General features: G+C 42.2%; 1 protein-coding gene and 1 pseudogene across 3 annotated transcripts in view; one reads left to right on the top strand and one right to left on the bottom strand.

Annotated features, from left to right (window-relative positions):
- CEP83 (centrosomal protein 83) overlaps positions 1-5,493 on the bottom strand; it is a 124,565-nt gene extending 119,072 nt beyond the window's left edge. For 2 of the 3 annotated variants that reach the window (XM_055336231.1, XM_055336235.1), the window contains exon 1: positions 5,142-5,493. The gene's annotated coding sequence lies outside the window, so the exon portion shown is untranslated. Of the gene's footprint in view, positions 1-554; positions 570-5,141 lie in introns of those variants that run through there. The other variant, XM_055336233.1, reaches the window with a different exon arrangement.
- Positions 4,676-12,688, top strand: LOC129516904 (nuclear prelamin A recognition factor-like; annotated as a pseudogene).
- Positions 12,689-13,579: the final 891 nt, after the last annotated feature.

The raw sequence follows: 13,579 nt of genomic DNA, 5'->3' as shown, positions 1-13,579 counted from the left end.
TAATCTTTAACTGAACCAATCTTTTCACATATCCTTCATATACATCACACACCTGTATGTGAAAAATAATGTGCAAGTAATAATTTGTCAGCACTCCAAAAGTACATAATTATATTGTATGCTCTATAAGTTAACAATAAAAATATGATTCAGATGAGAAAAAACACTGAAAAACCACTAAAGACAAGCACTTCAACTTTATCATGAAAATCCCCATAGTCCATTGCTAATGTTTTCAGTGGTTGCTATGTTATCCTGCAAATGTGTTACTGAGCAACAACTCAGAAGCTAGGACAGCAAGCTTACTAAAAAACAAATGATTCAAACCAAGATTTATAAAAATACTGAGACTCTATTTTTTATAGCTTTAAATGAAGCAATTTTGTCATAAGCATCAGATACACAATTTACAGCAAGACTATAAAAATTATCTAGAATTTATTTAAAGACATATTTTCATAGTGATAGGCACTTTCCAAAAGGAAATGGATAGGTTTAGGTTCTCCCCAACTCTATGAATTTTAATGCAAAAGAAATTTGAAGTTATGAGGCACCTGGGTGGCTTGGTGGTTGAGCATCTGTCTTTGGCTCAGGTTGTGATCCTGGGGTACTGGAATCAAGTCCTACACCAGGCTTCCTCCAGGGAGCCTGCTTCTCCCTCTGCCTGTCTCTGCCTCTCTCTCTGTGTATCTCTCATGAATAAATAAATAATATCTTAAAAAAAAGAAAAAGAAAAATTTGAAGTTATACGGAAACTAACTGGGCACTTCTTGCTTAATTTCTTTACTACTGGATTACATCCCAGTTAAACTTAAAAAAGAAAAAAAAAAAGCTAGACTAGTTTGACTACACAGTCTGTGATCTCTCCGTGACACACAGAGGCAGCCCCAATGGAAAAATAAAACTCAAGACAACTGCTACTTTATTAGGGCCAAATCAAAGTCCTGACATAATTCATAAATAAGTCTTGACCAGAAAAAAAGTAAAATGGAAAGGGGTAAGTAAAATAGGAAGATAGGGAGAGAAAAACTAGACAAGGGAGGTAGAGGAGAGAGTTGGAGGAAGTTTCTTTAAAATTAAGATTCTACTAAGGAAGAACCAGGAAACTGATCAAACTCCCCAAGCCCACTTGAGAGTAGTACCAGAAAAAAAGTAAAATGGAAAGGGGTAAGTAAAATGGGAAGATAGGGAGAGAAAAACTAGACAAGGGAGGTAGAGGAGAGAGTTGGAGGAAGTTTCTTTAAAATTAAGATTCTACTAAGGAAGAAGCAGGAAACTGATCAAACTCCCCAAGCCCACTTGAGAGTAGTGCCAGCATTCCTGAGGGAGTCCTTACTGCTAATATTGTCACGGGAAATTCTCAAATATCACACTTTCTAGGAATACAATCCTTCCTTCCAATTCCAATGAATTCCCACTCTTTAATCCCCTTCCTTATGGTTTACAGTTGCTCTTCCCCTCTGTTACTCTCTCAAAAGATTTTCGTTTACTTCTACTACACTATGGAAGGGGAGGAAAGGGCAAATGCACATTCCTCATCTCTAAGAAACATTTATTCAGCAACTTCCATTTGGAAGATACTAAGGATACAGCTCATTGAGATCTGGTGTTCTGACCCTAAGGAGCTTACAATCTACTTAGGAAGGTGAAGCATATACACAAAAATGATAAAATGCAATATGAAGCGTAAGTATCAGATGAGTATGACGAATAAAAACATTCTATAGGATTTCAGAGATGAAGAAGTTCAGAACATACTACCCTAAAATAGCCATTTTGGTGTACTGATTGAGTTAAAGACACTTGAGAAACAACAGGTGCAAAAGGGGCATTCTGTTCTTCCTTGTTCCTCCTGAAAAACAGAAGATAAAAATCCCAGAAGAAAAAAAAAAAAAAAAAAACCTGTACCAGGAATAAAGAAAACATTCTTATCACCAGAGATCGGGAATCAAAGCTGAGAAATCTGTACAAACAAGTCTTATTAAACTAACCTTTATCTTCCTAGTCACTTCTCCACAATTTACTACTCAGCAGAAATCTCTTTGTCTTTTTCACAAATTTATTGTTTCTTTATCTAAAAGGTATAAAAGGGGATCCCTGGGTGGTGCAGCGGTTTGGCGCCTGCCTTTGGCCCAGAGCGTGATCCTGGAGACCCGGGATCGAATCCCACGTCGGGCTCCCGGTGCATGGTGCCTGCTTCTCCCTCAGCCTGTGTCTCTGCCTCTCTCTCTCTGTGTGTGACTATCATAAATAAATAAAACTTAAAAAATAAATAAACAAACAAACAAAACAAATAAATAAATAAATAAATAAATAAAAGGTATAAAAGCTTTCTGCTCTCATCACTTCATTCTCATTCAGGAGTCTTCATTCTCCTGTGAAGGCCCCCAAGCACATGTAAAAAAAAAAAATTTTTTTAATTGTGTGCTTTTCTCTGTCAATGTGTCCTATGTCATTTAATTCGTAGGCCAGCTAGACACTCAGAGAGTAGAGAACTCTTCCTCCCTTACAGAGATTATGGTGGAGTTAAACTTTATGGAAAAGGTACAATTCGGATTTTAGGAAAGAAGGGAAAAATCAGGTAGGGAGAATGACAGACATAAAGACTTAGAAGAAAGGGTGACAGCATGAATAGGTTTAGAGGATAGTGAGGAAATCAGCCTGGACACAGTATAGTTTTCCTACGAAGAACATGAACAGGTAAAGGCAGAGAGGAGATTTTGAAGAGCTCTGATTAAGAAATGTGAACTCTAGTCCGAAGGGAAGAGTACCTCAGGAAACTTTTTACAGATACATGCACACATTCTCTAAAAGTACACAAAGATTAGACAATTTGAAAAAATCACTGAACGTAATATATTATGGATGACAAAGTTAAAATAAAACTCATTTACTTTAGGCAGAGGCAGTACCTAGAGAAAATGCGTGCGCGTGCGCGCGCGCGCGCGCACACACACACGCACACACACACACACACAAGGATTCTGACAATTAACTAATCTTTCTGTTAGGATGTCCTTCATTTCGGGCACCTGGGTGGCTCAGTGGTTGAGCGTCTGTCTGCCTTTGGCTCAGGTCATGATCCCGGGGTCCTGGAATCAAATCCCGCATCAGGCTCCCCACAGGGAGCTTGCTTCTCCCTCTGCCTGCGTCTCTGCTTCTGTGTGTCTCTCATGAGTAAATAAATAAAATCTTAATAAATAAATCTTAAAAAAAAAAAAAAGAATTCATTTCATTCATTCTTCTAAGCTTCTTGAATTAGAACTTTCCATGACAAAATGCTGACTTTGGATTACTAAGAATTTATCACACAACATGAGCCATTCTTGATTTTTCTTCTCTTCTTGTCTCGTCCAACTCTTGAATATTTCATTACTTCAATATTAGCATGTGGAAAAGAAAAAGGGGGAGGGGACTAAAATGAAGTCAATGGATTTTTGTAGTTAGACATGATGTAAAGAACATTAATTAAACTTCAAGTTCCAATTCTCATTACCAATAGCTTGATTTCAAAGAAGTCTTTCAGTCTCATAGTGTCTCAAATGTTCTCACCTCTTTTCTTACATACTTACTTAACATGTTATAACACTCAAAAAAAATCATGAAATTATGCTCTGAAAACTACATGCCATATAGTCATACAAATTATATCATTAAGGGTTCAATGGGTGGAGAAAAGAGTGAGGTTATTGGCTCCACCAGGGCTTTAAAAACCACTTGCAGATAAAATGTTTCAACCTCCCAATGTGCTATGTAATCCTAAATTAGTATTATTCTATTATCAGAAAAATTCCTGAATATAACCTGCACACTTCATCTGGTTAGAAAATATTCAAAAAAAAAAAAGAACACCGGACAAGCACTGTCCCAAGTAACCAAAGGGTAACTCAAATCCATTTGCAACTCTCTGGAGACTCCTGTATGACACTGAAATTCAAAACATTCTAGTAATTCCACACGAAATGAATTTGAAATCAAACTGCAGTACAGAAGGTGTGTATTAACTGTAACCACCTACAGGCTAAACCCAAGAATTTACAGAATTCTGAATCCAGATAATTGTAGGATAGATACGTTTAATTACATTCTAGTTGAATATTCGACTTGTTTACGGAGATGTTGCTTGGTAACAGAAGCACTGCTTTAACAACCTGCTTGGTTTTAGACCTACTCAAGCATTTTGTGCTCCTAGCTTAAACCCTTTCAACTATAACATATATAAGAAATCATGAACAAGTTTCTTGCCGTCCTAGACACCTCTGAGATTTTACTGAAACAGCTTCATAATCACAACTAATATAACTGTAACTGAAGACTCTAAAAATACTTGGCATTTTTAAGAGCTAAGGGCCCATTCATTGTGGTCAAAAGCTAGTCAGTAAGGATTCATTAAAATATGTCCATTTAAACCAGGCATTCAGAGATCCCTGGGTGGCTCAGCGGTTTAGCGCCTCCTTTGGTCCAGGGCGCGATCCTGGAGTCCCGGGATCAAGTCCCGCATCGGGCTCCCAGCATGGAGCCTGCTTCTCCCTCTGCCTGTGACACACTCTGCCTCTCTCTCTCTCTCTCTCTCTCTCTCTCTCTCTCTCTATCATAAATAAATAAATAATTCTTTTTAAAAAATAAAATAAATAAACCAGGCATTCATTTACACAGTCTAGACGTTATCTCTGAGATGACTGCCAATGTCTCCGGGGTTATGGAAAACGGTAGCACAGTTTTCCATCACAGATTAAACTGGTGGTACCACCACGCGTTCAACCAGTTAGTAAAGTGTCTGCACGAGCATCACGCCGGGGTCCATCCCAAAGCTCCCTAAAGGGGCGCCTGGCTGGCTCAGGAGGAGCACGCACTCTCGATGTCCTCTTCATCTGCGGGTGGGGAGTTCCAGCCCCACACTGGGGGGTAGAGACAACTTACATACACATAAACTTCAAAAAAAAATTTTTTTAAACCTCCATAAAGAGTTTCACGTGCACTTAATTGGCCACAGAAGAGGTTTCACGACCTACGTCTCTAACTCTCCCTCCAATTCCGCTCCAGGAAAAGTAACAACAAAACAATTCAAGGGCAAGAGGTGAAGACGGAGCTTTACCAAAACTACAGACAAGCCCGCGCCCGCCTCCAAGGGGGTCACGTACCAGACTCACACGCGTGACGCTTCAGGGCGCCCGGGGCCGGGCCGGGGCCGCGCCTGCCGCCGCGGAACACCTGCGCCGCTCCGGCCGCGGGCACTGGGGGGAGGGACGCGGCGCCCCCGCGGGGTGCGGGCCCGGCCGGCGGCCGCTGCGGCGCGGGCCGAAGAGGAGGGCCGAGCGCGCCCCGGGGCCCGCGACTCCAGGGAAATCGGAGGTATCCCGGGAAGCTCCGAGGGCGGAAAGGGCGGCGGCGGAGCGCAGCTTCGCGCCGCCTCGGCGGACGGGCCTTCTCGGGGCAGCGAGGCAGCCCAGGAGCCGCCGACAGGCCCGCCCGCCCGCCGCCCCTCCAGCCCAGGGAGCGCACCGGGTCCCGAGTCCTAAGAGCGCGCCAGGCAGGAAGTCCCGCCCCCACGCCGACGTCACCGACGCCGCGGACGCCGGCCGCGACCAGCGAGCGTTAGAGGGAGGAGGCGAGCGGAGCCGCGGCGGGAGCGGCGGGGGCGCCACGGCGGAGCGCTTGCGGCGCGCAGACTCCCCCGAGCCCGAGGGAGCCCGGCGCTGGCTTCAGCGAGCAGAGTGACGGGCGCGGGGGAGCGGGCGGCCGGTCCCGCTTGCCCCCGGGCAGCGCTGCGTTTCTAGGGCACCCCCCTTCGCACTCTTGCCCCTCGAGCGCTCCGGCGAGGCCCTGCCGCCGCCGCCGCCGCCGTCCCGCCTTCGTCCGCGATCGCGCACGTTTAAGGGTCGCGAGGCGCCTGCTGCCCCGTCAGCCTGGCGCCTCCGCCCCGCGGCGCGGTCGGCTCAGCTGGCCTGGCGGACGTGGCCCGCCCGAGACGGCTCACCTGGTTGCCTGAAGCCAGGGCCCGCTCGGGGGACTTTGCGAGCTGGTGGTCCTGAGGGCGTTAGGCAGAGCTGGAAGAGAAGGTAGCAGTTTCTTGAGAGCCTCCCTTAGCATGCACGCCACGGGCTGAAATGAGGTCCGGGGTCGGGTCTGCAGCCGCCGAGGATGCGTCGTAAAAGACAAGCGCGCGCTCTTTGCCGCCTTTGTTCCAGGGTCCTGGTTCGGGGTTTGGGTTCTCCCTGCTTTGTGAAGCACAGCTTAGTTCTCACCCGGGCGCTAGTTACGATTAGAAAGGCAACTGGGTTGGGACCTCTTTTGTTGAAAGGAGGAAGGAGAAGCCGTTTCGATGGGGCTGTAAGTTGGGTCATGTGGAGTGTCAACGCATGGATGACAAAGACGCGGGGAGGCAGGATCAGTGAATGGAAGGTAGGATCCAGAGCCCAGCTGCTGTGCCAAGTAGCTCGCATTTGCTGAGCGCTCGGGTATCAAGTACCAGAGCCCTTTTTCATGTCATGGTATTTAACCCTAAAGCAGGGTTATTATTATTTTCTCGACTTCACCACTTTACCCAGAGCCGTTCCTGGTAAGTATTGAAGGCAGGAAGTCTGGACTCCAGAAGTCTTGGTGGTAATCAGTAAACTGTATGCTACAAATCACTGCCAAGTGAGAAAAAAAGGTTATCTCTGGGCAGCCCAGGTGGCTCAGCGGTTTAGCACCTGTCTTCGGCCCGGGGAGTGATCCTGGAGACCCGGGATCGAGCCCCGCGTTGGGCTCCCTGAATGGAGCCTGCTTCTCCCCTCTGCCTGTGTCTCTGCCTCTCTCTGTTTCTCATGAGTAAATAAAATCTTTAAAAAAAAAAAAAAAAAAAAAGGTTAGCTGAGAAATAACCAACGGAGACAGGCTTTTTAGCTCCTTTCTCAAATAAATAACAGATGAATCAAAAACGTAAATGTAAAGAATGAAGCCATAAAAATACTACAAGAAAATCAAGGTGAATATCTTTATTTATTTTTATTTATTCATAGAGACTGAGACAGAGAGAGAGAGAGAGGCAGAGGCACAGGCAGAGGGAGAAGCAGGCTCCATATAGAGAGCCCAACGTGGGACTCGATCCAGGGTCCCCCAGGATCACGCCCGGGTTGTAGGCGGCGCTAAACCGCTGCGCCACCGGGGCTGCCCAAGGTGAGTATCTTTATAATCTTGAGCTGAGAAAGGCCTTTGCTAAGCATGAAATGAGACTCAGAAGCCGTAATGGACAAAAAACTGATAAAAATTAACCTCATGAAAATTGTAATCTTATACAAATTGTAATCTGCACACAAATAATGAACCAATGGAAGATACATTTGTATCATGTGGAAAGAGAAGGAAAAATATTCCTGCTATACAAAGAGCTCATAGAATGTCAATTTTAAGGGGCGCCTGGATTGCTCAGTTAAGCATCCAACTTAGACTATTTTGGCTCATAATGATTTTAGGATTGTGAAGCCCACCCCTGCATCCTGCTCTGTGCTCAGTGCAGTCTGGTAAGACTTTCCCCCCTTTTCCTCTGCCCCTCTCCCCTATACTAGTGGGTGTGTGTGCATGCTATGTGCTCTCTTCTCTCTCAAATCAATCTTCAATTTTTTTAAAGTATCAATTTTTAAAAACAAATTATCAAAGGAAATCAATAGGACATTTTTAAACTAAGAAAAACAAACATCTAATTAAATGAAAAGATGCTCAGCATTCCAAAAATCCTTTTTGTCCATCAGGGTACATAGAGATACATGGTTACAATTGCTATTGTGCACTATTGATGGTAAAGTTGAAATTGGGACAATCTTACTTACCAAAATTTCATTAGTCTTTGCCCCAAAATCTCATTTCCCAGTCCATTCATTCTAAGGAAAAAAGCAAAGTAAACGTTCACATGGATATTTCTCACTCCCTTTTTGTAATTGGTGTTTTTAGAAACAAAAAAAAGTGCCATCACTAGGATGCTATTTAAATTACAGTGCATGTGGACATGGAATACCTTTAAGCCATCAGAAACAATGATGAAAATATTCACATGAAATACATTAATAGCATATAGGTCCCCCCCATAAAAGAATATAAATTAGCAGGAGCAGTGTCATCTTGGCACAAATATATATGTGGATATAAATGTACAAAAGGATCTAGAAAGATGTTGCCCAAAATGCAAATGGTTTTTATTTTGTCTCTTGGACTTTTTTATCATTTGAATTTTTTTATTTTTTATTTTTTTTATTTATTGGAGTTCAATTTGCCAACATTAGCATAACACCCAGTGCTCATCCTGCCAAGTGCCCCCTTCAGTGCCCATCACCCAGTCATCCCAACCCCCCACCCACTTCCCCTTCCACTACCCCTTGTTCATTTCCCAGAGTTAGGTGTCTCTCATGTTTTGTCACCCTCACTGATACTTCCACTTGTTTTCTCTCCTTTCCCTTTATTCCCTTTCACTAATTTTTATATTCCCCAATCATTTGAATTTTTAAAACAAAGTACATATCATTTTTACCAAAACTTGTTTTATTTTTAATTAAAGACATGTCAGTGAAACGGCAGCCAGTTGACTGTAGATGCCCATAGGTAGAGGACCAATGTGAAATAATTATATCTGAGATCTAAATTCTCAGCTTTTTAAGTGTCCATAAATTTGATTATATTAATTTACCTCAAGTTAGCCAAATGTAACTCATCACTTGGACATCATGATTCTGACTTCTTAAATTGGACAGTGTATCTTTCCTGTTTGCTGTTTATCTCTCATGGTATTTGTCACACTGAATTAGAATTCCCTCTTTCTGTCACTAGACTATGCTCCTACAATATATCCTTTTCTTCCATATGTTATATATTTATTTTGCCCTGATTCATTGTCATCTACTTTATTTTTATATGCAGAAATTTTAATTTTAATGCAGTGAAAATAATGAATTATACAGATATTACAGGGATAGTTCAACAATTTTATGCCAATAATTTGACAACTCAAATGAAATGGACAAATTCCTGAAAAGAATACAAAAAAAGACACAAGAAGAAAAAGAAAAGCTAAATTGGATGAGTATCTATTAAAGAAACGGAATTTCTAATAAACTTTCCCACAAAGAAAATTCAAGGGCCAGATGGGTTCACCAGTAAATTTTGTCAGACTTTTAAAGAAGATAAAATACTGACCCTAAATATTTCAGAGAATAGAGCAAGAATGAATACTTCAAAACTCATTTTATGACACCAATATAATCCTGATATCAAAACTTGACCGGGACATTTTACAAGAAAATTACAAACCTCATGAATATAGACTTTAAAACTTTTAATGAAATATTGGCAAATTGAACCTTGCAATATAAAGGGTAAAATCCCAAGGAAGATGCGGTTTAACATTGAAAAGTCAGTGTAATTCACCACATTAACAGAATGGAAAAGAAAAATAAAATATTGATCTCCGTAAATGCAGAAAAATCTGACAATTCAAACCCATTCATGTTAAAATACTTAAGGCAAGTTAAGTATAGAAGGGAGCTTCCTCAGTGTAACAACAATCATCTTTAAAAAAAATGTAATGATGAAATATTAAATTTTTTTCTCCTAACATTAGGAGAACATAATGTTTGCTCTCACCACTTCTATTCAGGGTTATGTTGAAGGTCCCAATTAGTGTAATAATAAGAAAATGCAAAAAGATCAGAAAAACTTGGACTTCCTGATTTCAAAACTTACAACAAAACTACAGTAATTAACACAGATGTACTCCCAAAAACATGTATCAGTGAGATGTAATTCAGAGTCCAGAAATAATACTTTTATATTTATGGTCTATTGACTTTTGACAAAGGTACCAAGATAATTTAATAGGGGAAAGAATAGTCTTTTCAAAAAGTGATGATGTTGGGAAAACATGGAGAAGAATGAACTTGAATCCCTGTACCTTAAAAAAAAAAAAAAAAAGAATCCCTATACCTATACAAATGTTATGATACATCAAAGACCTAAATGTAAGAGCTAAAAACACAGAAGAAAACATAGCCATAAATCTTCATGGCATGGCAATGCCTCACCAAAATTTAAAAATTTTGTGCTTCAAAGAACACTATCAAGAAAGTGAAAAGACTGCATTTCCTGGTGCTCCTCTCAGGCCAAAACTTGGCCCCCAACCTTCCTCATTTCAGATGAAGTGAGTGCACTACATATGGAAGAAGAGAAAATTCCATAAGTTAGCTGATGCCAAGGCGTTTCTGAGTAACTGGTACGTGACAGCTGTGTGACTGTGGAGAAAGGGATCTAGGTTTCCCAGCAGAACACCAAGGACTACTTTTGAGTTCTGAACCTTAAGAACTCTGATACCTCACCGCACAAGGTTCTGGTAGTGTTGGTGTGTCCACAGTCTGCTTTATTTTGCTGCTAAATTCCGCCTCAGTGTGACTGATGCTTCCAGAAGACTGTGGCTTCCTCAAAAGTCTTGGGGGTGTGCACTGTCTTTGATACAGCAATAAGTGTAGATTTCAGCATCCTGGAGAGTCAGAAGGATCTGTGCCTTGATGCCACCAGCACAATGAGGAAGAGCCAGTGTTACCCAAGCTCACCTCCACCTGTCCAGGCTGGGCCCCATATTCGGAACATAGGCTGGGCTACCCTTGTCACCCTTCCAACTCTACACCACCAACTCTCCCCAGCAGATCATGGGTTCCCTGGTGAAGGATTACTTCGCCAGATGGCAGAACCTATCCCCAGACAAGACTTTCCACGTTATTGTGGCCCCTTGCTACAACAATAAACTGGAGGTCCTCTGAGAAGATTTTCCCACAGCTTCACATGGTTCCCTGGGTGCTGACTGCATATTAACCTCAGGTGAAAGTTTTCAGATAATGGAGGAGAGTGACCTCTTGGTGAAAAGACACTGCCATGTACACTCTGTTTGTAGGCCTGAAGGAAAAGATGAGGCACCATGATGGAGCCAGCTCCAGCAGGTACCTGGCACACATCTTCAGGCACGCAGCAAACCAGCTGTTTAATGAGGATATGAGGGAAGTCACCTGCCACATCCCGATGAACAAAGACTTGCAGGAGGTTACCTTTGAAAAGAATGGGTAGGTTCTGTTATGCTTTGCTGCTGTGTACTGCTTTCAAAACATCCAGGATGGTTCTGAAATTGAAGAAGGGCAGTTTGTCATACCACTTGGTAGCAGTGCTTGCCTGGACCAGAGGATGTTTAAATGACGGAGGCCAAGCCCAGACCAAGGATGGGCATGCAGACAAGGTGCTGCCATGGCAGATGGAAGGCATACACACTGATATCCCCATGCAGCCCCCTAGACCAGTGCCCACATACAGGAGCTATACCAGGAGTGGCTAAACAAAACCAACTGCCCCAGACTCCAAGAAGTTGTGCACACAATGTACCAGGGCCCAGGGCTTCCTTCCATCAGCTGAGACATCAAGTGATAAAGGTCAAGAAGGCTGGGAGGCAGGCCCTGTTAGCTGCCCAAAGAGGGAAGAGCAGCTGAGTGTGGGCATCACAGACAGTGGAGGAAAACCGCTCAGCTTCTCAGTTATTACTTTGGTTTTTCAGAATTCTCCACACCCTATTTGTTCATGGCTCCCTCATTCAGTTTGATATGGTGCTATCTTTATAATAATACGTGACTGGAATAGTTTAACAGAAGCACTGCCCCCATGTTAAGTATCCTTTTAGCTTAAGACTGAAAAACATCCCGAAGAACAAAAATGAAAACAGATTACTATCTTTTAGGCTTAAAAAAAATCCAAAAAATGTCCTGTGAAGAGCTAAGACCCCAGAAGTCCAGATTCATGTGCCTCAGAAAGATTTGATGTGGAAATTAAGACAAGATGCAAGCAGGTTGCAGGGTTAGTGGTGCTACAGTCCACAGTCTGCCTGATTAGGCTCTTATTTTTAATCAACTATGTTATTCTTGAAAATATTTTTGCTAGAATATGAATAAATTGCAACCTTTTGGAATCAGGGGCTCATATACAAATCTGGATTTCCAGCTTTTCTGGCAACAGTGGGTCACTTTCTTCAGTGCTGTGGTTGCCAGAGTGTAGTAGTAGCCTCCTCCTAGGACCAGACCTCTAACTGTGTGACCCTGTGTGTGCTGGTGGCTTAAACCCCAAACTCACACTTTTACATTCAGCCTTTAAGCTGAACTCACTTAGGGCAGGGCAAGAATGGCAAGTGTTACAGACAGAAAGGAGGATGGAGGATGGAGATGGGCTGCCCCACTTAGGCCAGGCTGTGTGTTCAGGAGGCAACTACTTTAATCCCTCCCCAGTGGGTTAATAGCAGAAGACCCTCCTGATCCTGCTGTGGTCCTGCCTCCCTACCTGTGCTTCTTGAGGGACTCTCATTCTGCAGCCTGCACTGCTCCTGTGAGCACATCTTAAGAAGAGAGAAAGTGGTTTATCCACAAACAGAGAAAGCAGCCAGAAATCTACAGAATCATGGCACTCTACATCAGAACTCGTCTTTGAAATGAAAGACAGCTGAGAAAGGCCTGGAGTTGGTTTTTCAAAGCACTTGGGTTCTGTTAACATGAGTGATGATGTTCTTAAGCTCTCCATGCTCTAAACCCTTAGCAGGCTCAGTTTCCTTCATCGTATTCTATATCATATTGTACCCGTATCCTTACCGAGTTGATAGCTAGATATTGCATGAAATTGTATATTTTTAGGGCATTTGGCTGGCTCAGCTGGATGAGCATGAGACTCTTCATCTTGGAGTCATGAGTTCAAGCCCCACACTGAGTGTAGAGACTACTTAAATAAAAACTGTTTTAAAAAATTGTACATTATTTTATTTCAATCTATTCACAATCAGATTTCATCCTTCACAGTAACTGATACAGAATAAACAGGAAGAACGTGAGGGGAAAAAAATAAAGTGAAGAGATAACCTACAGAATAGGGGAAACTATTTGAAAATCATATCTGATAGAAACTTGTATTCAAAAATATATAAAGAATTCTTACAATTCAACAATAAAAAGACAAGCCAATTTAAAATGGACAAAGGATTTGAATAGAGAGTTCTCCAAAGAAGATAAACAGCCAATAAGCACATGAGAAGATGATCATCATTTGTCATTAGGGAAATGTAAATCAAAACCATGATGAGATATCATCTTATACTCACTAGGATGGCATGGATAATAACAACCATTAGTTAGGATGTGGAGAAATAGGAACCCTCACACCCCAGTGGTGGGTAATGTAAAATGGTGCTTTGGGAATAGCTTGGCCGTTCCTCAAAAGTTTAAAACATAAAGTTACCATATGACTCAGCATTTCTACTCCTAGGTATATACCCAAGTGAATTGGAAACATATGATCACACAAAAATTTGTATACAAATATTCATAGCAACCCTATTCATAATAACTAAAAGGTAGAAACAACCCAAATCCCCATCAACTAATGAATAAATAAACAAATTGGTATATCTATACAATGGAATATTACTCAGCCATAAAAATGATGTGCTGACATGCTACCACCTGGATGAACATTGAACACATGATATACTAAGCAAAAGCTACATATTTTGGAAATAGTGATGAGGTTGCACAACTTT

Source organism: Nyctereutes procyonoides, unplaced genomic scaffold (genome assembly GCF_905146905.1).
Source record: "Nyctereutes procyonoides isolate TBG_1078 unplaced genomic scaffold, NYPRO_anot_genome, whole genome shotgun sequence".
In the NCBI taxonomy this organism is placed as follows: Eukaryota; Metazoa; Chordata; class Mammalia; order Carnivora; family Canidae; genus Nyctereutes; species Nyctereutes procyonoides.
Note: the sequence above shows the minus strand (reverse complement) of the source record. Positions and strands in the feature narration are given on the sequence as shown.